The sequence below is a fragment of the Archocentrus centrarchus genome, chromosome 24, assembly GCF_007364275.1.
Source record: "Archocentrus centrarchus isolate MPI-CPG fArcCen1 chromosome 24, fArcCen1, whole genome shotgun sequence".
NCBI lineage: Eukaryota > Metazoa > Chordata > Actinopteri > Cichliformes > Cichlidae > Archocentrus > Archocentrus centrarchus.
This window is the reverse complement of record NC_044369.1, coordinates 2,881,885-2,907,500: the sequence shown is the minus strand read 5'-3', so window position 1 is coordinate 2,907,500 and position 25,616 is coordinate 2,881,885. Positions and strand designations below refer to the sequence as shown.

Genomic DNA, 25,616 nt, shown 5'->3' with positions numbered 1-25,616 from the left:
ACCACAGTGCTGCCCACCTGACCAGCCTACCTGTAGGAAAACACATTAGGGACCAGAGCTAGCTGCTTAGCTGAACAAAATAAGAATGAGGGGATTGTCCGGTAGTAAATGATCCGGGTCACTGTCTGGAAAAAATAAAAACAAATAACAAATTGGGTAGCTTGTGTTTTTCACCCCTGAACAACGGTAAGCCTGTATGCTGAGAAATGAAACACTGTGCATATAAATCTAATATAAATCTAACATTATCACTAATACAAATGTTCAGTCTAATTTAAAATGAGTTTGGTTACTGCATATACTAAATATACTGCATGATAAATACAGACAACTTCCGTGTGGTGTGGCTCTCAGGAATTATTATACTGGAATAATGCATGAATGTTCCCAACTCCCACAATACGAACATGATGTGGCATGACAATGCTGGGAACAGAGGGCTGTCCAGGCCTGCTGGGAACTGTAGTTATTGAATGCAAATGGTGTTTTATGATGAACAGCGTGTTCAAGTGATGTGCTTTGAGCTTTCTATCCATCCCGCTCTGACAGTCGAGGCTTCGCTGCCTCTCTGCTCCTTTTCTCTTGCTCCATCCTCGTGGCGAGTGAGCCTAACAAGGCGGATTATACATTTTCAGACTGAGAGCAATCCAGATATGATCAAGTATTTATGTAAGCTGCACTCTCACTGCTCAGATACATACGGAGCTCTCTTGACTCAACAGCTGTTTCATAACCAGCAGTCGCTACTCCCCGTGTGTGTGTTACTGTATATGCATGCGTGTGCACGTTAACAGGTCTGTGTTGTGTGATAGCTGATAGTCAACAATAAAGCACTGAATTATAAATGTGCAGTTAATGCTTAGGAGAGAACAGACATCTATCTGGCCTAGTTAGAGGAAGTGTGTCTGTGTGTGTGTCCATGTTTTTGTGCTTTCTGTTCCTTAAATATGAAAAATACTGCTAATCATGTGCTGCTTAATTAAAACAAATTAACTACTATGTTACAGATTATGTTCTTTTATTAATTCAAAGTAAAATACTCAGTGACTTGTGCTGAGTTAAACTCAAAAAAAGACTATTTATAAAGAGCAGGCTGCAGATGTGCATAATTCATAAATCTTTATGTGTGTGTTTATGTGTATGCAGCAATATATAATACATAGTGTATACATTAGTGTTAAACCAGGCACAGGCTGAAAAATGCTGGGATTTGCAAATATGCCGCATTGTGCAAGGCACACATACACACATACAGTACTCATACAAAGACAGTAAATAGAGGCTGGCCCATTGTGCATGCATGAATAATATCAAATGCATTCAAGTTTAGTATTCTCACTGCACACCAGGATGGACTGTGGTACCAGTGACGCACACACATACACACATATAGAACATAGTCAGAGGTTTTCTGTGTATTTTGTCGTGCATGTATGATCATGTGGCTCATTCATGCTTGTATGCAGTATTTGTGTATTTGTGTGTGTGTGTTCATCCATCCATCCATCCATCCATCCATCCATTCATCCATCCATCCATCCCTTTTCTTCCACTTATCCAATTTTACAACACTTATCTCTCTTCATATAATGTGTGCTTTTGCTTTTTATGCGTGCCTCTGTATGTGGGTTCATGTATCTATATTCTAACACCTCCACTTATGCTAATTTGTAGCTCTGTATTTTTGTTCTTGGACTCCCCTACAGTAGCTTTTATACCAGGATTTTATGCAGCCCCTCGGTTCTGTCTCTTTAAAGCCTCTTTCTCCTTAAAAGTCCACTTTCTTCTGATTGGCTGCCCTTCACATCTCTTCCACAAACAGAACCCAGTACTTGTTGACTTCCTCCTATAATGTTTTTTGTGGCGGTTTAAACAGACTAAAAAATATGATATTACCTTTTGGCTGATTTCTGAGTTAGATTGGGTGGTTTGCAGTGCTCAGAGCCACAGCCCTGGCAGCGCTGGAGATGATCATATAAGGAAATCCCCTCCAGTTGACATCAACCAAGCCAGATAGTAGAAAAAAAAAACATTTTAAGCTGAGTGTTCAGAGCAAAGAAGCTGATTTCTGTCTGAAAAAAGCATTTTTTCCCTGATCTTCTCCTCTTAAGCCATCTTTCTTCTGATTGGCTGCTTCTCATAAATAGAAAATTTATGTTGACCTCATTATTTAAAATTTTGGCCATGTTTATTGTGAGAATCTGTAGTTTTAACAGTATGTATGTGACAGAAAATAAGGAAACACACAGTGTTTGCGTGTGTCTTTTTGTGTAGTGTATGAGTTAATATCTAAACATCTTAGTTGTGGTGAGAAAGGAAGTGCTTGCTTCGTCGACGTTCCACCTCAAGGAAATGCCACAAGGTATTCACAAGATGTGTCATAAAGGTGCATATCTCTTTGGATTCAGGTATGTGCATAATCCTGAGCGGCTGTAGCTGCGTGCAATAACAGTATGATTAATTTGCCAACACTTGCCACTAAGTCAGGTGTGATTGATGACGTTGCAGGTTGTGTGTGCTACTTTAAGGACGTTGCATTTTATCAAGGAGTTACACTGACAGCAGTGCTATTTTTTTTCTTTGTTCTGATCAATTTGACTTTTGGTGTTTATACATTGTGCTTACAGTGCAGTCTGCAAGCAGGTTTTGCACAGTCTGCACGTTAGGAAATTAAACTATGGCAGTGATGTGAAAGTGCTAATTTATGCCTTATTTTGAGCCCTTAAAATAAGTCTTCTAAATGTAGGGAGAGGAAGTCAGATAAGTTGTTTGTGTCGGATTTAAAGTGTCTGGTCGTCTGCATGCTCTACAGCCAGCTGCACTTCTTGTAATTCCTTTCCCCAGAATCATTATCTGCTGCTATAAAATTGTTATCAAAATCCACTCTAAACCCATCATTGTTAAAGGTACAAATGCTCTGCACTCATTTCAAGTCTAAATGCATGTGTACATTTAGGTTTTCTTATTATATATGTAGTAAATACTGTATATTTATGTGTGTGTTTGCATGTCATTGCAAAAGTGCCATATGTGTTGGCCTGGCGCCTCCTCCCCCCCTGATGGGGCCCCTCCATCTATTTCTGGCTCTGCGTCATGCCTGGGCTTTACTCCTGTGGCAAGAGGAGTGTTTCTCTAGGGCTCCCACTCTGCTGTATACACACACACACACACGCACACACACACACACACGCACACGCACGCACAGAGGGAGGGAGGGAGGGAGGGAGGGAGAGAGAGAAACACATACACCTCCCGACAGAGACACACGCTCACATGCCTGCCTGGTGAACGAGTGAGCACACTCAGATGTAAACACACGCAGTGGCAGACGGACTGAGGAGCGGATGGCGGCATGGATGAATGGGTGTCCGCTGGCAAACTGGACCTCATAATGGGAGTTTGAACTTGTGTGTGCATGCGAGAGAAAGTGTGCGTATGTGTGTGAGACAGAAAGAGACGGTCGGCCGGTCGGTCGGTGTGTCTGTTTCCGTGGCGATGGAAGGAGGGAGTGCGAAAACAGAGGAATGCTTTCGGTGATAGGAAAGGAGAGCCGGCCAGGTTGGTTCAGACTCTGTCCGTCCGTGTTCAGGTTTCTTCTTCCTTTCTCTTTTCTTGTCTGTTTTGCTTCGCTTTCTTTTTCAGTCAAGTGGGTGCTTTCCTCAGAGTGTGTGTGTGTTTGTGTGTGACTGTGTGTGTAGCAACCAAGCAGGGGGGATGTCCTCATTCACAGCAGTGAATGACAGTGTGTGGCAATGTGTGTGTAAGAAGGGTGACATAAAGTACTTCATCACAAATATCTATCTGTCTATCTATCTATCTATCTGTCTATCTGTCTATCTGTCTATCTATCTATCTATCTATCTATCTGTCTATCTGTCTATCTGTCTATCTATCTATCTATCTATCTATCTATCTATCTATCTATCTATCTATCTATCTATCTATCTATCTATCGATCTGATCTGTCTATCTGTCTATCTATCTGTCTATCTATCTGTCTATCTATCTATCTGTCTATCTATCTATCGATCTATCTATCTATCTATCGATCTATCTATCTATCTATCTATCTGCTGTCTGTCTGTCTGTCTGTCTAGTCTATCTATCTATCTATCTATCTATCTATCTATCTATCTATCTATCTATCTATCTATCTGTCTGTCTGTCTGTCGTCTGTCTATCTATCTATCTATCTATCTATCTATCTATCTATCTATCTATCTATCTATCTATCTATCTATCTATCTATCTATCTATCTATCTATCTGTCTGTCATCACCTTCTTCTCCCTCCCAGGATGCTGTTGTTAATGGACACACAGCTGACTGTCTCACACAGCGGTGTCAGTTCCCTCTATTAACCGAGGGGTGCCACCACAACACACACACAAACACACATGTACACACACACCTGGTGTGCTTGTCCTCTTGAGCCTTGAGGACAGTGATTTACAAGAAAACAGACTGAACTCTCTCTCTCCCTCTGTGTGTGTGTGTGTGTGTGTGTGTGTGTGTGTGTGTGTGTGTGTGTGTGTGTGTGTGTGTGTCTGTTTTGTATTTATGTTTCATGTCTCCCTCCCTGCTGCTGGGACGTCCCTTGCATAACAAGTTACTCTAGTACACACAGCACAAACACACACTCGTAAACACACACAGCCATTTGTCTGTCAGAGCAGAGAGGTGCGATTACAGTGACCTTGCTCTCCCCTGTTGGGGCTTTTTTTTCTCTCTTCTATTTTTTCTATTTGTGCCATCTTTTTTCTTTTATTTGCTTCTTTCTTGGACTAATCCACTGACAGTGTTCACTGTATCATTACTGATGCTTTTCCTTTTTCTCTTTCTCATTCTCCCTCTCTGGTTCCCCTCCTCATCCCTCATTTTCACAAAATAACTTGAAGTATGCGTACTCCAGTTTAGGATCCCTGTTGTATGCCTTTAAAAGTGACCTATTGTGCTTTTCCATATTTTTGTTCAAAGGGTGGTTGCGCGCGTTAAATGGCTCAAGTTTTGAATAATGAGGTCAGTGCTTGTACAAGTAATCCCTGTGAGCCAAAGGCTCAGGATTCAGACTGCTCTAAACGCTCTTTTTTAGATCGTTTTTTTTCCTCTCAGCTCTGTATGACATCATAGAGAGGGGGTATCCCTAATATGGTCATTTCTACCTTCTGTTTATGAGAGGCAGATGACCAGAAGTAGATGGCTTAAAGGGAATCATGTAAAGCTACTCTATATGGACATGAAATCAGCATACCAGGCCTCATTTAAGCGTTAAAGGGAGGTTTCTGTTACACCGTGCACATTCCACACAGTCTAAATCAAGTGACAGACAAAGACAGTGGAAAAGATGCAGATGTGTGTCTGTCTTTTTTCTTTTTTTCCAGAAAGACAGCCCGGTTAATACTGTAACTGAAAAGCCAAATAAAGTGACAGACAGACAAACATGAGACAGGCTGTCACAGGCAGAGATTGGGAACTAAGAGGGGAGACGGGCAGTCAGATAGGAAGTCACTCAAAAACAGAGGCAGGCAGACGAGCTGACACGCAGACAGACAAAGTAAACACATCGAGAAAGGCAGACGGACAGGTAAGCAAATACAAACGAGGACACACAGACAGGAACTCTGGCACAGAAGCTGAAGATGACCTGTCTTGCTAACTCAGCCAAAAACAGCCAGACACTCAGACATGCAGGCAAATTCTGAGACAGCCATTTAGCACAACTGATAAGGCTCATATACAAATCCATATCTGACAGACAGCCTGACGGACGCAGTGACAGACAGAACCGGCAGGCAGACCGAGAGATGATCAGTCCCTGCGGTCCCGAAGCGTAGGAAGTCCTCCCGCTCTGCCGCCAAGTGTGTTAAACCATTTTTCCATTCACAAATTCTCAGACAGTGAAGTGTGCTGCCTCTGCCCCGGTATGTGCACGTGTGTGTTTGCAGTGCATGTGTGCACGTGCAGCGTGATGCTCCAGAGGCGAGTGAGTGGGCGAAGGCCGCATTTGACTGCCTAGCTTCAGAGCAGATAACACTGTTCATTTAAATGTATTTTATTGGAGTTGTGACTCTGAAGAGGAAAATTTTCTGAGATCTTGCTTCCCAGAAATATGCCGTTATACAACTCGGTTTATTCGCTGTAACCACATCATTCCCCACATGAAGCGCTAGCTGGGGTTATAAACTTTTAGTCATCGTATTACTGATGATGAATGCCTGTTAGTGAGGAAAGTCGTATTTGTTTAAACTCATTTCCCACTAAAAACATGAATTCATATTAGAGCTGACATTCGCGCAGAGAACAGTGCAGTGTTTTAAATTTCTGAATGTTTTTGCTCTCCTTCCAGGTAGGTCGCTGTTCATTTGCGTACGGTATGAAAATCATCCTGCAGAAACAGCTCATCCACACAGAGAATATCACACACTGCCTGCTTTTATTTTTGTCTGTGTTGTGCGGCTGTTGCTTGGTAAAGTCTGTCTGGGACTGGAGCTGTTTCTCAGAAAAATTCTCTTCTGCGCAGGAAATTATGCTCTGACTGGTTTGAATGCACATGCAAAGTTAGGAAACAGCAGTTTGCAACACGGATGCCTTTAGCAAAGAATCAAATCATAATTAAAGACATAATAACTAATGGTCCATTATGTAGGTGTAAAAAACTTAAAAATATCAAACCTTTGAGTTGAATGGTTCTGCTGTTTACCATTACAGATGTTGATTTTGGCACCAAGTTGAAGATAAACTGTTAGTGAGCATCCCTGAAACATTGGTAATTAAGTAACTGAATAATGCATCTTTATGATTTTGATTATCAATTATGTTATTATATATTTTAGGTTGTTTGGTTTGATTCACATGTATATAAAAGGTCAACTTAGCCTCTGTCTGAAACATGAAGCCACTGGGGAACGGCCTTAAACATGCATTCTTTCTAATGACCAGCAGGGGGCGACTCATGTAGTTGCAACGAAGTCTATGGAATGATTACAGCATTTCTCGCTTGATCTGTGACCACAGTGAAGCCTTTCCTGGTGAATTTAGGTTCTCAACAGCTAATTTTGAGTCTTATTATCATAGAACAGTTTAAAACTAATGCTCCTGTTTGCAGTAATATATGAGGTTAGCTAGTGGAGGATAAAGGGCATGGCTGCCTTGTGAGTGACACGTCATTACCCCATTGTGTTTGGTCTGAGTCACTCCTCTGTGCCGGGCTTTATCGTCCTGAGACCCTCCACTGCCATGTGGGGACATTACAGTTTGGCTTTTCTGCACCTCATAATTCATTCTGCTCCACAGTGTTTTATACTTGGTTAAGCCTTGTTGACTTTGTCGTGTTATGCTGTAAAATAACCCCATCTGAGGACATGCTTTTTTTTTTTTTTGTAATAACCATGTAACAACATACGACTTCCTGTTCAAAGAAGAAGCTTAGTTTATATACATATCAGGTCCATCTAATATCTGGGAGAAATTAATGTGAACATCTTGTTTTACTTCCAGAGTAACATTGTTGCATTTCCAGCAAACAACAGCAAATTAACCCCATAGGGTCCACCCTGCCAGTCACTGATTTGCTTGAATAACCTCAGCTTTCTAATGCACAGTTAAGTTACATATATAGCTCATATTTCAGGATAACTTATGCTTTCAGAATATTTGTGCAGCGTTGATGTCACGTGAATCTATAAACAATAAGACAAAAAGAAAAAAACAGCCCATGGTAAGCCTATGATTGCACTAAAAAACTTTGCCTCTAGCATTAAAGCCTTTCAGAGGTAAATAATGACGTACTGAGTTATTACCGCTGATGGTTTATACTTCACAGGCTTAATGAAGAGTACAGCAAAGTTACTACATATAATTTTCATCCTTTTAACAAATATTTGTGCCCGTTACTTTAAGTGGCTACAGTGTTACTGTAAATACAGTACAGTACTGCTCCTTGACTTGTGCTTTTCCCATCAACCCCAAATAAACAGCAAACCTCATGTTACACATTTCCTCTTATTATCCTTGACACACTCTCTCTCACACACACATGCACACACATGCACACACATACACGCGTGTGCTCCAGCAGGACAGGTGGCTGTATCACCTTGACGTCCAGTTTTACGCCTCACTCTGCATTCATCTCCCTCTCGCTCGTTCTCTCTCTCTCTCTCTCTCTGCAGGTATAAGCCCCTTATACCTTCTGTGCTACAAACACTGCCAGGACCACACACACACATACACACAAACGCACTCGCAGCAGGTAGTGGCAGCATATCATAGCCTCTGGTCGCCTGGCGAACAGAGCTTCACGATGGAGGGATGACGGGAAAGATGGTTGCACAGATGGAGGGAGGAAGAAGGGTTAGAGCGAAGGACAGATGAAACAGAAATAATACACGGAGGCAGGGAGGGGTGGAGGGATGTTGACAAAAGAAAGGAAATAATTACTGAGGGATTCGAGCTCGATGGAGGGAAACATTGAAAGAGAGATGGAGGGAGGAATAGAAGAAAAATGGAGTTATAGAGAGATAAAAAAAAGTGATGGAGAGTGATTAAGTAATGAAATGAGATGAGGGATAGGAGGAGTGTTTGGGGAGCGATAGAAAGAGTTACAGAGGCAAAAAATGGTGATGAAGAGTTAGGAGCAGATGGAAGAAGTGATTGATTAATGGGAGAAAAAGGTGAGATGAAAGACAAGATGAGGTAGTGTTGGAGAAGAAGGACTGACAGAGGATAAGATACAGGTGGGAGAAGAGTGATGTGAAGGAGGGATGAAGGATGGGGGTTAGAGGCAATGATGAAAGCCCAATTTTAAGTGAAGAAACAATAAATAAAAGAATAAAGGCTGATGATTGATGATGGAGGTGCTTATTCATCAAATGTTGCCTCACTTTTCTTCCCACTGTTCTCCTTTTTCTGTTTTCTCTTCCTCCTCAACCTCCCTCCCTTCCTGTCACCTCCCCCTGCTCTTTTCTCCTAACTTCATCTCTCCTTCTGTTCTTTCCTTTATTTTTCTCTCCCTTTTCTTGTTTCTCCTCCATCTTCTTTCCTTTCCTTCTGCTTTGTCCTCCTCTGTCCTCTGTCATCCTTTTCTTTCCCACGCTTAAAGTCTGTCTCTCCAGTGCTCTCTCTTTTGTCACCTCTTCACAGTAACCGAGCTGCACATTGCAGCAACATGTTCGAAAAGGCCCTCCTGACTTCCAAGGAATGGCCTTCTGTAGCTGCCTCCGCTTCCTTCTCCGTCAGAATGAAAGAAAAACGATAAAGAGGCCCAACGAGGACATGGAAACTTAACTGTTTTCTCCCTGCCAAACTTCCTCTCTCTCACCCCTTTTTTTCTGCTTTTCTTCCCAGAGGTGTTAAAGTAAGTGTGCTTGTGTGTGTGTGTGTGTGTGTGTGTGTGTGTGTGTGTGTGTGTGTGTGTGTGTGTGTGTGTGTGTGTGTGTGTGTGTGTGCGCGATGAAGGAATAGAGCTGTGTGTGTGTGTGTGTGTGTGTGCGCGATGAAGGAATAGAGCTGTGTGTGTGTGTGTGTGTGTGTGTGTGTGTGTGTGTGTGTGTGCGTGATGAAGGAATAGAGCTGTGTGTGTGTGTGTGTGTGTGTGTGTGTGTGTGCGCGATGAAGGAATAGAGCTGTGTGTGTGTGTGTGTGTGTGTGTGTGTGTGTGTGTGTGTGTGTGTGTGTGTGTGTGTGCGCGATGAAGGAATAGAGCTGTGTGTGTGTGTGTGTGTGTGTGTGTGTGTGTGCGGCTGGAATGTGGAGGCTCGTAAGTCACCTCTGATTTTCCACTCCCGCTGGGACACATCCCATTATCAGTTTTATATGAAACTAGGAAATTCCTCTGTGGTCTGTGTGTGTGTGTGTGTGTGTGTGTGCGCGCACGCACGTGTGTGTGTGTGTGTCTCAAGGAGCAGAGCTGCATGTTGCATGTGTGTGTTTATTTGTGTGTGTTTTCTGTTAAATGGGAGGTTACAGTATGTGTATATCTGTTTGTGTGTGTGTGTGTGTGCGCGCAGTGACTGGCTTTATAATGAGCAGCTTAACAATGGAATAAAGTGGGCATTTTGCTTCCCCCGTACTTGTGTCTACACTGCAGAAACACCATAAAATCATAAAATCCAGTGCTGATTTACATCAATATTCAGCTAAAAGTGACTTGTGCACAATTTGTGGATACTTGACTGGAAATGTTGCTTTGCTAAGATGTTTAGACATGTTTTGGAAACTTTGGTTTGCTGCTTGGTTGGTTTAAATTAGAAGGATTAGACTATTTTTGGCCGGACAAACAGGTATTTGTATGAGTGCACATCAAATACATGCATATTCTTGGTTAATACAAGTGGTTATATTCATATAACACCTTTTAAAAATTAAATTGCAAAGTGCATAAGACACCCTTTAGTGATCAGTGTATGGAAATCTATTGCATTTAACCTCTCCTAAAGGCTGGGCGCAGTGGCCAGCTACCATGCAGCGTCTGCACCTGTAAGCTCATGCCTGGGTCAAGGGCACAGTGACGGGAGTTGCCATGAGACGCATGCAAACTCCATACAGAAGGGCTCTGGCTCAATTTCAAACCCAGCACCAGTTGCAGTGAGGCAACAGTGCTAACTACCGAGATACTGTGCTGCCCATATACGAGTAGAATAGGAAAAACAAACAACCAAAACAGCCTCCATAAAATAAAATATTAAGAAAATGGTGTTAGATAAAGTTTTTTTTGGAAGAGACAGAGTTTAGATTTTAGATTTTAGGAAGAGACAGAATCACTTTTTGAGTTTTAAAATTGAGGATTTAAAGCCAAAATAATCCAGGTTATTGTTGATTAGTTACCTGCTTGTAACAAACAGGCTGGTTGGAAACTTGCTTTGGTTGATGGATGGCTGACGGTGGCTGTGTGAATGTTTTGGGTAGCTTGGTTAACAGCTGAAAACTTCATTGTAATTTTTCTGGTGATTGTCGAGTTTTGTTCGAATGAGTGTGGAAGATAAATGAATGTGAAGTAGGTTCTGAAACAGCTTTGGTGCAAATTTGGCTTTCCAATTTAAAAATATCATCATTAATGCTTAACACACCTCTGCTTCCAGCCTTCGTCTGTAACTCTGGTCAACAGACCAGTGTAAATATAATAGCAGTCAGCATCCACCACCATTACCACCATCAGGTGTATACATAACATGATTGCTTCCATATTTATCCACCTGGAATTCCAAAGTCACTCAAATGAAGCTGCCGTGTTTTCAGTTTTGTTGGCATCATCATCATCTTTAGCTTCAACTTTAGCTACACAGTTAGCGGAACAGCTACTATTTTATATACTATATAAAACCTTGTGATTCCAAGTAATCATGTATTTTGTATGCAATTATTCATCTTTTGGAGTGATGACTTTACTGAGAGGACTTTGTGTTTGGTCCAAGTCACATAATGTTGCTCGTGGGGAAAAATTAAACCAGAGGCTCTGTTGATTTCTTGGTCAGTGCTTTAAAGGTTCAGTTTGCTTGTTGACAAAACCTTTAAATCCCAAAAACCACTTGTGACTGTCTCATTCTTCCTGGGTTGTTGGGGTTGGTGTCAAGATGGGTTGAAACGTCAGTTTCTTTGTTGTGTCAAAGCTCAGGATGTAGGTGGTCCTCTAGTTTACTGTCGTGGGATTCCTGTTGACTCAAAGTCGGCTGCTAAACCGAATACCGTTTTTAATTACCATTTAATTAACAGCCAGTAATCAAAGACTGACCCACTGAGTCAGGACTCTGTGGGGGGGGTTCCATGATCACCATTGGTATTGGTATTAGATATGAGTTGAGTTGGATGAATGTAGATGGTATTTAGCCGGTTGATTGGACAGTTGTTTTGAAAGTAAAGTTAATTAATTTCTTATTGGTGCCAAGCTGCTTTGGATTGCTTATTTTTGGACGATGTGTGGTTTTTGTATGGTTGAGTTGTCATATTAATATGATAAAAGTAGGACACAGCTGGAAAGACTAGGATAATATCAGAGAAGAGGAATAAAGAGAATAGGGAAGAGATGAGAATAGAATCCAAAGTGTTCCTGGCCCACAGGCCTATTACTTCCCATTCTGTGCTCAGTGGAAAATCAACAAAGGAATATTCCACAACTCTTTGTTTGCCCTCTTATGTGTCCTCTCCACCTTGATCTTTCCATCTTCCAGTTTGGAAAGAAGGTAGGAAAAGAAGCACAACGAGAAGCACGTGATTAGCTGGATTTAATGTCTTACTTTCACAAAGTCACATGGCTTCAAGGATTGTTTTTTACATCAACTTAGTTTTATTGGGCGGCACACTGAGCAGACTATCAGGAATGACGGGAAGAAGGCTGAGGATTTTTATCTGCCAGCCTGGGGTGGCTAACAGATTCCAAAATTCACTTGCTTCTTTCCTCCTTTTGGCAGCTGAATGTGCTGCTTCGAACAGAATCAAACTCCAGATGAGAGTTGGTTACCTGCCAAAAGTGGCTGGTTCAGAAGCCAACCAGACACAGGCACAAGTTGCCAGAGTTTGGCTGGTGGCTGGTGGTAATTTCCCACCCTGCAGCCATATATTCCAGATGTTGTGGATTTAAATCCAACTTGTGATCTTGTTTCACGTCATCCCTTCTCTCGCTGCTGAAATTTTCCCTTTATCGGTCTTTCCTCATTCTTTGCACGCTCGACAAATAGTACTGTTAAGTAAAGCATTAAAACCATGAAATTTATAGGATGGTTTTTAATATTTGGGTGATGGAAAAGGGAAAGAGTTTGTGCAGCTTAGCCTGGATTGTTGTTGGTTCACACTCCATTCCTGGAAAATCCTGTGAGAGGTCAGCAAAGTTAGCTTCTTTTAAGGTAGCTTTTATTGAGGTGACCTTGAACGCCTGTCCCAAAGCAGCTTTAGTGACCAACACAGATCTTACACACATGCACACACAGACACACACTTCTGCATGAGTACTTATTAATAGTTACAAATAATGAAATTTGAAAGAAACATGTATTTTGGGCCTCCATTGGAACGAGTCACTTCTAAGGAAGGTTCTGTTATTTAAATAGAATAATTACGGAGTGTCCCTTTTTGAAGCATTTCACATTGTAAGTTCATTGATAAACAAGAAATGAGTCACACCGGGCGACACGATCCTTTATTACAATGAAAACAGGCACACTGTATTTTGTATTTAGATTTCCACATCCTGCTGCCTCGGATGTGGACCGGAGTCTCCGCAGACTCTACCTGTGAAACATGGTTATAGCCAGCCTGAACCCACTTGCTGGTATGAGCAGCACTTTTTTCAGCGGAGCAGTTTGGCTGCTGACATCTTGGTTTTGAAACTCAGCGTGAATCTGACCGAGAAACAGATTATAGCCCCCCCCAGCAAATCAGCATTAAATCCAGTACTAAAGACGATATAAGAAAATATGGAAATATGAAGCAGCCTCCAGAGGTCGCACGCTCTGTTGTTTCTTGTTGAAATATTGCAAATGCGTTTCTCATAACAGCTTCATTATGTTTATGTTTCACTTAGTTTCTTCTTGCTTGAACTATGTTTTTCTTGCTGACTCTCACTAATATCTCTAGAGCAATAATTCATGGACTTTCCCTTTAAAGCCTCTCATGTCACATAACTTACATCAGCTTCATTTGCCTCCCATAAACCTGTTTATAGTCAGACTAATGATTTTAACCTGATTATTAAGACTGTTGAATTTATATCATCCTTTCTGCATCCCTTTGCCATCCGGTTATATCTGCGCTTACATGATAACGTACTTAATTAGGTGCATATTAAATCAATAATAATAATATTTTTGTAGGGCAAAGGTCAACAGAGAGAAAAAAGAAATCACAAAGTGATGATTTCTAGTAGTAATGCAGCTGGTTTGAATATTATTTTCTGGCATTTTTGTCAGTCTGGAAACGTAATGAATTTGCCTCTCAGGTGTAGCAGTAGGCATGGTTTTACAATCAATAAGCAGAGCTGATCGGTTTCGTGTTAGCCTCTCTGAGTCATGGAATCACTCGCTGGACTCGGCCTAACAGGATCATATGGCTAAAACACACAGAGAGGCTGGATTGTAGATTAAGTGTGATCATCTTGTTAAGAATTGTCCAATAAAAGCGCCTCGACCCGGCGCAGCTGGATGGCTTTGCTTTCCTCTTTGGAGAAGCTCGATGCTCACGGATGGAGGCGCAAGTCGGCCTCAGCGTGTGTGTGTGTGGCATGTGTTTGTGCGTGTGTTTTGACAGACATGAAACAGAAAAACGGCATCATAATTTTTTCCCTGCCTCGCTCCTGGCAGACCGGAGCAAGAGGATGACTTGGAAAAATCTGATCTCCAAACAGTGTGTGTGTGTGTGTGTGTGTGTGTGTGTGTGTGTGTGTGTGTGTGTGTGTGTGTGTGTGTGTGTGCCTGCCACATGTGACTGTCCACTCTTCCGTGTGTGTGTTTTGTTGTTTTCCATTTATTGTGTTGTTGGTATGTGTTTGGATTTTTGTGTGTGCTTTTTGTCTTTTCCCTTCTTGTTTGTGTGTGTGTGTGTGTGTGTGTGTGTGTGTGTGTGTGTGTGTGTGTGTGTGTGTGTGTGTGTGTGTGTGTGTGTGTGTGTTTCCGTTCTCAGCCACATTAGAAACCATGTGGCACAGAGACGACAAATCGGATGAATAGAAGGAACTTTCCTGTCTGAGAGGTTTCTTTCTGTCTCTCTTTCTCCCCTCTCTTCCCCTTCATTACTCACTCCTTCCTCTTCTTTCTGTTCTCTACTTCCTGTGCCCCACAGCCCCTCTCACCCCTCTCACCTCCGTCTCATTCTTTCTCTCGTCTCCCTTCTTTTCTTTCCTCTACGCCTTTGTGTTTCTTTCTTTCTTAACCCATCTCAGTGTTTTCCTCCGCCTTTGCCTCCTCTTTCTCATATTCCTTCTCTCCCTCCTCCCTCTTTTTCTTTCTCCCCCCACTGCCCTCTTTCTCTCTTTTCATCATCCTCCCATCTCCCCATTTCTCTTACTGTACTATTCCCTCTCGCCTCCTCTTTTCTTCACCTGTCTCCTCCATGTTTGTCTGACACTCTCCATCACCTCTTTGCTTTTTCTTTCTTCAGCTCTTCCTCTCCTCCTTTCTCTTGCTCTCTCTCTTTCCTCTTTCATCCTTTAATTATCAATGTGCAACTCTTTCCTTCACTCTTTCTCCTGACCTCTGCCTTCCTCCATCTCTTTCATTATTGTCCTCACTGTCCAACTCGTCTTCTCCTTTTCTCTTTTCTTTCTTTATTTCTTGTCCTTCTCCTCTACTCATCATCTCCTCTTTCCCCCATTGCTCTCTCCTTCTGTCTCACTCCCCATTTCTCTTTTTATTGTTCTCTCTCTCCTCTTCCTCTCTTTCTAAGGTTTTCCCTCCCTTTGCCTCTCCCTAATTTCCTCTCCTCCTCCTTTGTCTTTGCTCTCTCGCTCCTCTGCCTTTCTTCAGTTTTTCTTCCTCTCTCTCATCCCCTTTTATCTCATCAGTTTCTTAGTTTTACTTTCTCTTTCTCCCTCCCACCTTCATCCCCCCTTTTCTCTCCCTGACATACTTTAATCATCTACCTGCAGCTCACTCTTTTGCTCTCATTCCCCGAGTCTGTCCTTCTCTTTCTCCACTCCTCTTCTTTTTTCATCACTTCTATTTTCTCCTGTGTGTTCCTCTTGTCTGCGTTTACAATACTAAAAAGGGACAGGCTTTTTTCCTTCGCACCTCCGGTGACCACTTCCTCTACCACATCCTGTTTATTTCCTGTTGCGACTGTGACTGGACTCTCTCTCTCTCTCTCTCACACACACACACACACACACACACACACACACACACACACACACACACACACACACACACACACACACACCTCTGATTAAATCTACAAGCATGAATAAATACTATAAAAAATACAGAGAAAGAAGACAAACAAATATTTGGGGCCCCTCAGGATGTTTGTACAGCATTCGATATTTGAAACTTAGCGCACGTTTTTATAATTAACGTGTTTCATGCATCATGGAAAAATATTGTTGAAGCGTCACGTTGTTATGAGGCTGCTTTTTTTTTTAAATGAATGATGTCACGCTAACGATCGCTGTCATGTGTGTTTTCTCACAGGATGGCCACGTGAGGACACTTCCTGTCGGGACTCCCGTTAAAACCAAACAGAGCGCAGACATAAAGGTGAGATGTGCCAGCATCCTAACCAGGCGCTGCACACAGCAGATGCTAGGATGCACTTTTAAGGCTTCAGAGGGATTTTCAGGACAGTGGACTGTGTGGTTTGTGTTGTGTAACGTGGGCTTTGTAGATGTGATGATGAGTTTTTCCCGTAATAAACAGCAGTGTGAATCAGAGCGGTGTGTTTGGGCCAGAAATGTTCCTTAAAAGCTTTGTTTCCGCCCACCTATCAACCCTTCGTATACAAACTCTGAACACATCTTAAGTGTAAATATTGAGGATACCTCAGGTTGATTTTGTCTTTAAGCTTTGGATTTTCCGCGCAGCCTGTTTAACTTTTAATGCTGCATTTAGAAAGAACTTAAATCCACTTTAAAGGAAAGTTCCTTCAGGAAAGTTTCACTGTAAACACCTGCATACAGTCAGATCGGAGGAACATTGCAAAGATTTTCCATAACATCACCTTTCTGTTATTCTGACTGCATTAACCCTCAGAGGTCCCTCTGCGGGTTGGCAGTACGTTAGCCTAACCCTGCCCCGACCGTAGGCTTTGGAGAACAATTAAAAAACATGACACAATCTGATTGGATAAGGTTAGTGTCTGATGAACTTTCATGTTTTTTTATGGTTTACATTCACATCAGATGAAGTACTGGAAAAAAGGCGAAATACAAACTTAAGGTCCTAATTTGTCACATGTTCACGACCTTCTCCAGGAGCTTCAAAGCGACTGAATATTGGTCTCACATGAGATTTGAACTGTTATTAGAATCTCGCATGAAAGTTTGACCTTCATGTGGAGCCAAACTAGCAGAGGTCATGTGACTGTCAGAACAATCATCATTAATCATTAAAAAAAAAACCTCCCTGATTGCCTTATCTGTATATTTGAGATCACTGTTTTCCTGCTCTGCTGTAAAACTGGGGAACAATGTATGAGCCCAGCTGTGAGTACAGATTATTAACTGCTGTGAACACTGGTGAGTTAAAGCTTTAACCTCGTACTGACCGGCTCATCTCCGGCTCAAGGATGGATCATCATTTTTCTATAAGTTGGCTGATCTGTGTTTAAACACCTTATAACCTTATAACTCAGCATGTTTTCAAGAAAGCGCCTTCCTCCTGTGATTTCAGACACACAGTATCATTGTACTTCCTCTGCCTGCTGATGGCTAGAATCCTTATTTCTATTGGCTAAGCGTCCATTCGTCACAGTGCGATCAACTATCAACACGATTTACGTGAGAGCTCCTGAGCTCCTGAGCTGCAGGCTGCGTTCAACGCCACTGGAAATGATGTGTTTGGCAGCGCAGCGGAGGCGGCTGCATCCTGGCTGAAATCCGCGGTAACCGCCTCCCAGTCCGGCGTGCGGCCCGGCCCGGCCCGGACCCAGGTCCTGAATCATGTGTCGACCCGCTGGTGTTGCTGCTGCTGCGCTGCTTAGTTTGGCATCTGTGATGTTTAAGTTGAGGGTGGTGCTGAACTAGCTGATGGATCTCCATAAAAGTTTGTATGTTTTTAGCGTTATTATCATCATCCCACTTTCTGCGCTCTTGTTGCCTTGGTTACCACCTTATTAATGAACGTAGCTCACTGATAACCTTTTATCGTTACCGATCATGATGCACAGCTTCTCAGTTTCTGTACCACCCAGACTGGTTCCACTTGTTTTCTGGTGTTTTTGATCTTTTTCTGAGCGCCTGGATTGTGAACTGGCCCGACTGGTTTCTGTGCTGGTTATTAAGGCCAAATATGGAAAAAAAGAGAAAATTCTTTTAATGTGAAACATTAGAAGTGCAGAAGAGGACAGAGTTACAATGTGACCACAAGCAGAAATGGAACTAGGAGTCAAATATAAAACACACACACACATTCCAGGGAGCTAAATTACCGTCACCCGAAGTAGCTGAAATGATTTTGGTTTGACGCTGCGGTTGGCAGACAGAGAAAGTGTCTTCGAAAGCTGTAAAATAATACGCTACCTGCCCCGACGTGCTTATACACACACACACACACACACACACACGTGTGCAGGCATGCACACCGTATCATAAGCATTGCCAACAGCAGCACAAAATTTAAAAGCCAAAACATGAAGTGACGCCATGAAAAAACAAATCAGTACCACAGAAAATTGCTATGAGAAGATGAGCCATAGTTATATCATGATGAGGATGTGATGAAGTGCTTTCTGATAACACACACACACACACACACACACACACACAGGCTTCAGCAGCCTGCTGTGTGCCAAGGTTATGAAACAGTTTGCACGCACGCGCCTTTCAACATGATTCTTCTTTACGTCCATTCAAGCTGAGACCCGACTCTGGAAAGATAAAAATAGAAGCTCGCTGACCTCCTCTTTCTCTCCCTCTCAGCCCCTGCACCTCCTCGCTCCCTCCCCGCTCTGATATTGTTGCAGCTGTTTTGCTCCAGTTGGGTAATGATCGCACTGTGACGAAAGCAGAGAGAGGTGTTCGGGGTCGAGGCTTCGAGGATTCTCCCCAGTGGGAAATGTGGCTTTCATCAACACATTGCTCGTTCACAATCAACCAAATATACAGAAACATGAGCTCGAATGAAGCAACAGACAATGATTCACCAACAAGATGCGAGGCGAGAGTTTGTTTGGGGCAGTTTTGTTGCAAATTTGCGGTCCAGAGTGCAAAATAAACGGCAATGACAAACAGTTTGAACTGGCTCAAATTACGGGTCGCCGCAGTATTTAGATAGAGCTAAACAGCAGAATAATTCAGGGGTAAATTCACCCACTCTTGGTTTATTGACAGCGAGTGAGGATGCAGTTGCCCCGACAACGTCCAGAGGCGGCGAAGCAGGCGTCTCTGATATCATCTTCAGCATAAATCCAGTTTGTTTTTGCAGCCCTGCGCACGGCAACGACCTAAATGGAAATACATGTTCGCATGCGGACAGAACGAGTAAATGCACGCGAAGCAAACAGGTGGCAGACATCTGGGGGAGTAACTTTAAACTAGCTGCGAGTATTGAAAATATTAACTCGTAAAAAACAACAGATTGTTGTAGATTTAGAACAAGCGAGCATCTGCTGTCAGTTAAGATCTGAGCAAACTTGACAGCGATGACAACAATGTTTAAGGCTACTCAGCCGAACATGCTGAGTAGCCTTAAAGAGGAGTTTACAGAGAGCGAGAAAAACAAACAGTGCATCCTGTCTCCTTGAAAGGTCCGAGTCTCTTTAAGGGATGCAAATATCAGAGCCAGAAACACTTTATTGATCCCAGAGGGAGATTTCAGTTGTCACAGCTGCGACTGTTTATCATATAGAAAGAATAAACACTCTTTAAATAAATTAAAACCAAAAACACTCTAATAACATAAAAACCAAAAAAGATACATTTGAAGTATATACATAGAAGTTCTTATGAATACAATTAAGGTGGTGGCTGTGATTATCAACTGAGAGACAGTTCATTGTGATTTCAAGGACAGAGGAGATGCGTCACACAGCCGGGGTCAAAGGGGACGACTTTAGATAATTAGATCCTGCTCAGGAGCCCTGCGGGGTAATGACTGTACTTAGTCAGAATGACGAGGGGGGGGGAAACATGCAGGACAAAAGGAGGCATTTAGCAGTTTGATTCAGTTCAATTCAATTTTATATAGCCCCAAATCACAACATAGAGTTGCCTCAAGGCGCTTTGTATTGTGGGTAAAGACCCTACAATAATACAGAGAAAACCCAACAGTCAGAACGACCCCCTATGAGCAGCACTTGGTGACAGTGGAAAGGAAAAACTCCCTTTAAACAGGAAGAAACCTCCATCAGAACCAGGCTCAGGGAGGGGGGGTCATCTGCTGAGGGGGGGCTGAGGGGAGAGAAAAGACATGCTGTGGAAGAGAGCCAGAGATTAATAACAATTAATGATTAAATGCAGAGTGGAGTATAAACAAAGTAAATAAGGTGAATGAAAAGAAACAGTGCATTATGTGAACCCCCCCAGCAGCCTAGGCCTATAGCAGCATAACTAAGGGAGGGTTCAGGGTCACCTGATCCAGCCCTAACTATAAGCTTGATCATAAAGGAAAGTTTTAAGCCTAATCTTAAAAATAGAGAGGGTGTCTGTCTCTGTGCAAACTGAGATCAAATGATTTTTGATCGACTGATTAGTCCTTTGAGGTAATCAAAGGAGTAATCAGAATTCAAACCCAAACCCGTCTCTGTGTTTGGGAGGGAAACAAAAAGACTTCTTTGGAAATATTTAAATCATGTCTCATGTGTTAAAATGCCTTTTTGGTCCCCAGATTGCTGACATGTTCGGTTAGGGTTACTCCTTACTATTGACGAGGACCTGGGCCTCAGAGGGCTGAGTCACGCTCTGTGTCATGATCGCTGTCGCCACATCTCCAGACACCTATCACAGATACCGGTGCTGGAAAGTATTTAAAGTGGACCTGTGCCGCGCACATATTTTTTTATTCTTGTACTCTGCGAGACAAATTCACAAAAGTAGTTTTGTATTCTTCTCAGTTTAAATGATCCTTATTTGTGTGTCTGAAACGAGCTGATTTATCTCACGTTCCTTTCCTTGAACTGTCACTTTGCTCCGATTGCCCTTAGCTGAATAAAATTGTCTATATTTCCATCTAAATACGTGTATTTAAATATGTGTATTTACTTCTTCCTTTCAAAGATGGCAGTCATTGTGTGTTTGAAAGCTTTCAGAGCTTTTCAGACCGCTCTCTGTGGCTCTCTGTTTCTCCATCTGATTGGTGAGTCTGTTGCAGTCTTTGACAGACAGACAGTCCTATGTTATCTGAGAATTATTTTTAAAGTTCCAGACCATTTTTCTGTTTCCGGGGAAAACTTCCCAGGCATGCTAGGCCATAAAAGCTGAGTATTGTACTTCAGTACAAAGCTTTTATTTTGTGACGCTCTGTAATTCTGCTGTCTTGCAAGATAAAGAAAAATACTTCACTTTTTTACCCCACTACATGCACCTATCTGCAGTACTAGGTAATTACTTTGTAATGCTACTGATCTTTTATTGCACACAATAAAAATAAAGTATCTCATGCCTTTCGGGTAAGACTCATGAGGCTGAATCTTGGAGCACACTGCAGACAACTGTGGGATGCTTTAATTTGACTATTTCCTCCTATAGCACCTTATTGAGTCAGCTGTAACCTTCAGCGTTCTGCTGAGCGCGCAGTAGCACAGAATGAATAATGGGCGAGGGTCAGTGCTGTACAGCAGCCTTGTTGTACTCTATTAAACTGTATCAGCATGCAACATGAAAGCATAGCACTGATGCTGGCACATATGTGCTAAATAGAAATGTGTAAATAGTTACGCGGTGCTGCCACATTTCATGAAAATCAGCTGATTTACAGCAAAGCGGACATCACGACATTTCAGTGATTGGTCAATCAAGAGATGACTGACCAATCCCGGATCGACGTCACTGAGCAGCTTCCTTATTCTGTGGTAGAGATGAGGGAGTTTTCTTAAATCCTCAAGTTTGTGATAAGAATAAGCTGCTGGGTGTTGATGACATTACAGGGGTTACCACGAGGAGCCGTTATCGTTTCAGGTCAGAGCTTTTCTAAAAAAAAAAAGATCAACACTTAATGAGAAAAAGCTGCTAATGAGTGCATGTGTTAGAAATACAGCTTTCAGTTCTCTTTTGACCAACTGGGAACCGGTCCAGGGTTTTGAATGATTGAATAATTTTGCAGCTGACCCAGAAACAGTGCTAGTGTGAGCCTAGAGGCCGGCGTGGCGTCTGCATTAACATGTAATGATAATAGTTTAATGCCACTAAAATCACTTAAGCTTCGGGTTTGCACAACAGCAGAAGCTTTTTAGGCATTTCACTTTTTCCATTAGGTAATGGATAATTTTGTAAATCTAGAAGATATTTATTCCTGTTTGCGTGCAACAGAGTTGAATGTGTGCTCTCGCTCGTCTCTCTGCATTCAAAACCCTGATAAATAAGATCTGGTTTTAAGGTTAAGAGAAAGGCAAGGGTTAAAGGTTAACATGTAGTCATAATGGTGAAGCGTAGGTATGTCTGTGAGGGTCCTCGCAAGCACAGAAGAACACGTGTGACAGGCTAGACGGCGCTGAAAGGCTGCATCTGTTTCTTTTTCTCCTCTCGGGCCCAGTTTGCGTGGTTTTATTTTGAAATCTGAGATTATTTAAAAAAATAAAGGTCTCTGAGACTTCAGTACCTTTGATTATTTCTTTTAAATATAATTCTGTTTGTGTTGCACTTTTTGTTTAATCTTTCTGTGTGCGTCTCACTCTCTCTCTCCCCCTCCGCGCAGCTATATTCAAACATCCATCATTGGCACGGCTGTCACTACTGTGTTGCCAAAGCAATAAAATACATAACAATCTGGGACTCTGTGTGTGTGTGTGTGTGTGTGTGTGTGTGTGTGTGTGTGTAGATGTATTTCCCATCAGTCATGGTCATCCTTACCCAACCCTTTCCCAGAATCCACCACTGACTCATTTGAAGCAAACCTCGAGTCAGCTGTTTGACTTAAAGCTTGCAGAGGAGATGTGTGTTACTGTGTCTAAATGAACATGACATTGTGTGTGTGTGGTCACAGCTGGTCACACCTGTGCAGGTATCTGCGCCCTGCAGAACTGGAAGGGCTGGTTTGAACTGTTTTCTATTTATGTTTTTGTTCTTTTTTTTTTATTTATTTTGCTTTGGATGATGCATGTGTTTGTAATAAAATTTCATGTAGGAGCAGATTAAGTTTCCTTGAATGGGAAAAAATAGTCATGGTTTAATAAAAATCCCGCCACATGGAAGAGGTTTGTGGAAGGTTTCACGGAGGTTGCTCGGGGTGAGCGTAGACGTGATGACGTACAAACGGCCTTGACGACACCTGACGAGGGAAGCAGCTGGCAGCGTCTCTGACCAGATATGATTAGCGGTTGTTGCTTAGCTCTTTCAGTGTGTTTACAGGGGAACCACATCAGTGGCACATGTGGAAAATCCCAAATTATTCCCATGCAAATACCACACGGACAGCTCCACATGTGATGGTGCAGTAGTAGAGCGTTTGATGCATTTGAGCGCGATCTTTGTCCCTGAGTTTGCGATTCGACGTGAGAACTGGAATCAGATGGAAGTCTGTGTGTTGTGTCATTTCGTGGTTGCTGCTAACACGTTTAAGCTGTAAGGAAATGTGTCTGCAGGGATCCGCATTGGGGGATGTAACACGCGAATGTGTGGTGACAGGCAAAACTGGAAAGCTGCATGTTTGCATCACAAAAGTCAAGTTACTCAAGTATTAATACACAAGTGCTCTACTACTCTACTACACTGAAGGTGTAAAATAATAAAGTAATAAATTATGATGTGCTACTGCAGCTTTATGAGGTATATAAATCTACTTTCCTGACACTGAACTGATGTTTAGAAGTTAATGTGTCCATAGCTGAATTAATCCTTAAGCCAAATTTTTTTTGGCTCAGTTCAGTGTGGCTTTTGATTGGTCAACAGAAATGCAGCTATTTAATAACCCATTAAACATGTCAGTATTTTTTTTTAAGCAAAAATGTCCAAACTGTGGAGCTCCAGCTCCTCAAATGTGAATACTTCATCTTCTGCATTTAAACTGGATTTACACTGTAGAGAGAGATGCATATGAATATGTGTGTGTCTGTAGGTCAGGATATCTGGTAATAGAAGTGTTCATCACCTGACAACACTTTCACTCATTTTTGACACATTTTTCCAGCAGAGGTCTTACAGCTCCATCCAGACACAAATCGTGCATCTCTGTACAAACTGAGCTGTCGGTGCGATTGACTCAGTTTACTTTCTTGCTGAATGACAGCAAAATGTATTTATATATTGGTGTGTCAGATCTGTCACTGTCATGTGAGCATACATCAGCTGTACTAGTTTTGGATTTTTAACCACTCGGTAAGTTGCCGTAAAACGTCAGCCTGAAAAATCATGCAGTGTAAAGCGTATTTTTCTGCTTACATTTTAATTCATGCTGTGGTGCAAGCTCAAAGAATTACAGCGGTGAGAACTAATGGCCTGTTACTCAAACTAGTTTATTTAGTATTAAGCGTTTTGGCAGAGAGGATCTTCTGTTGATCTGCTTTGAGTGGTCAGCTGGACTAGAAAAGGTGCAGTCAGTTTAAAATAAACCAGAAGCATCTGCAGCTTCGCTCTTTGGGATGTAACACATTTGTCAGTTTTATCAAATTTGTTAACACCACCTGCATGAAGAAGCTTTGGTGAATCGTTATTGAGTCCAGGGCTTCAGCATCACTCTTGAGTTTGTAGTGTAATATTTTTAATTTCCTAACTCGTGCACCAATATTTCATCCATTTTTAAACCCAGCAGTGACTTGCAAAGACTGGATGTTTTTGCTGATACATTATTTTATTGTAAAACAGAAACAGTAATCACACAGGCTGTGGACCAACTGTACCTTAAATGCAATATGTGCACATCCTCACATAGTATCTATGTGGGTGTGTGAGAGTGTGTGTTGCTTAATGAGCCTACGCACACACCTTGACGCCTTTGCCGCAGTATGACGACCGCAGGTGTCATGGGCCGGTTTCTCAGCGCCATGGAGACAATCGGGTATTCACGCTTCAGCGTCTCTGAAAGAGAAGGAAGCTAAGGTGTCGTGCTGTTTCATCTCACACGTCTCCGCCACGACAGACACGCACATGCAACATGCAAAGCCTAAAAAAAATATATATGCAAACACGTATTGGCTCAGTAGCGCACTACAAAGATGGACGTGTGTGAATACCAGCGCTGACGGGAGGCCTGAATTCCATCTGCTGATCGTTCAATCGCTGGTGTGAGTTTATTGTTTTTGTTAAACTTTTATACAGATTTGTCCTGATATTTTATCTTTGGCACGCTTGAGTAAACCTCCTCTGAGAACCCCCTTTACAAATTGGGTTATTATGTTTAATGTGCATAATTTCCCACATATTTGGTAAATATGCAGATATTTTTCATGTGGCTTCAAGCTAGACCGTACCAGCTGCAAGAACCTCTTGAACGGGTGTTTTTCAGCTTTTTCTGTGGCCTCGTCTTTGTCCAGGAGACCATGCCAGCCTGAAATCACATTATGCAGCATTTTCCAGTAGTATATGGCAATATTGTGTGTAAAATGTATGATATGAGTTGGACTCATGTATAGTTTTCAAAGCCCACCTGGAGGGTAGCTTTCCTCCACTGCTCATGAGTGATTGTTTTAGATTCAAGATTCAAGATTCAAGATTCAAGAAGTTTATTGTCATGTACACCGCAAAACACTGTGGTTATGCTGAGCAATGAAATTCTTACTTGCGACTGCTTTACAAACAATTGAAATAAGCAACTAAGTTAAAATAAAATTTAAGAACTAGTATATTAGGAAAGTAAAAGTAGAAAATAAAAATAAATAAATAATAAAGCA

The 25,616-nt window shown here is 42.1% G+C and overlaps 1 protein-coding gene across 1 annotated transcript in view; it reads left to right on the top strand.

The window, feature by feature from the left end:
• hivep2a (HIVEP zinc finger 2a) overlaps positions 1-25,616 on the top strand; it is a 113,158-nt gene that overhangs the window by 38,385 nt on the left and 49,157 nt on the right. The window contains exon 3 of the mRNA XM_030721258.1: positions 16,112-16,177. The gene's annotated coding sequence lies outside the window, so the exon portion shown is untranslated. The remainder of the gene's footprint in view (positions 1-16,111; positions 16,178-25,616) is intronic.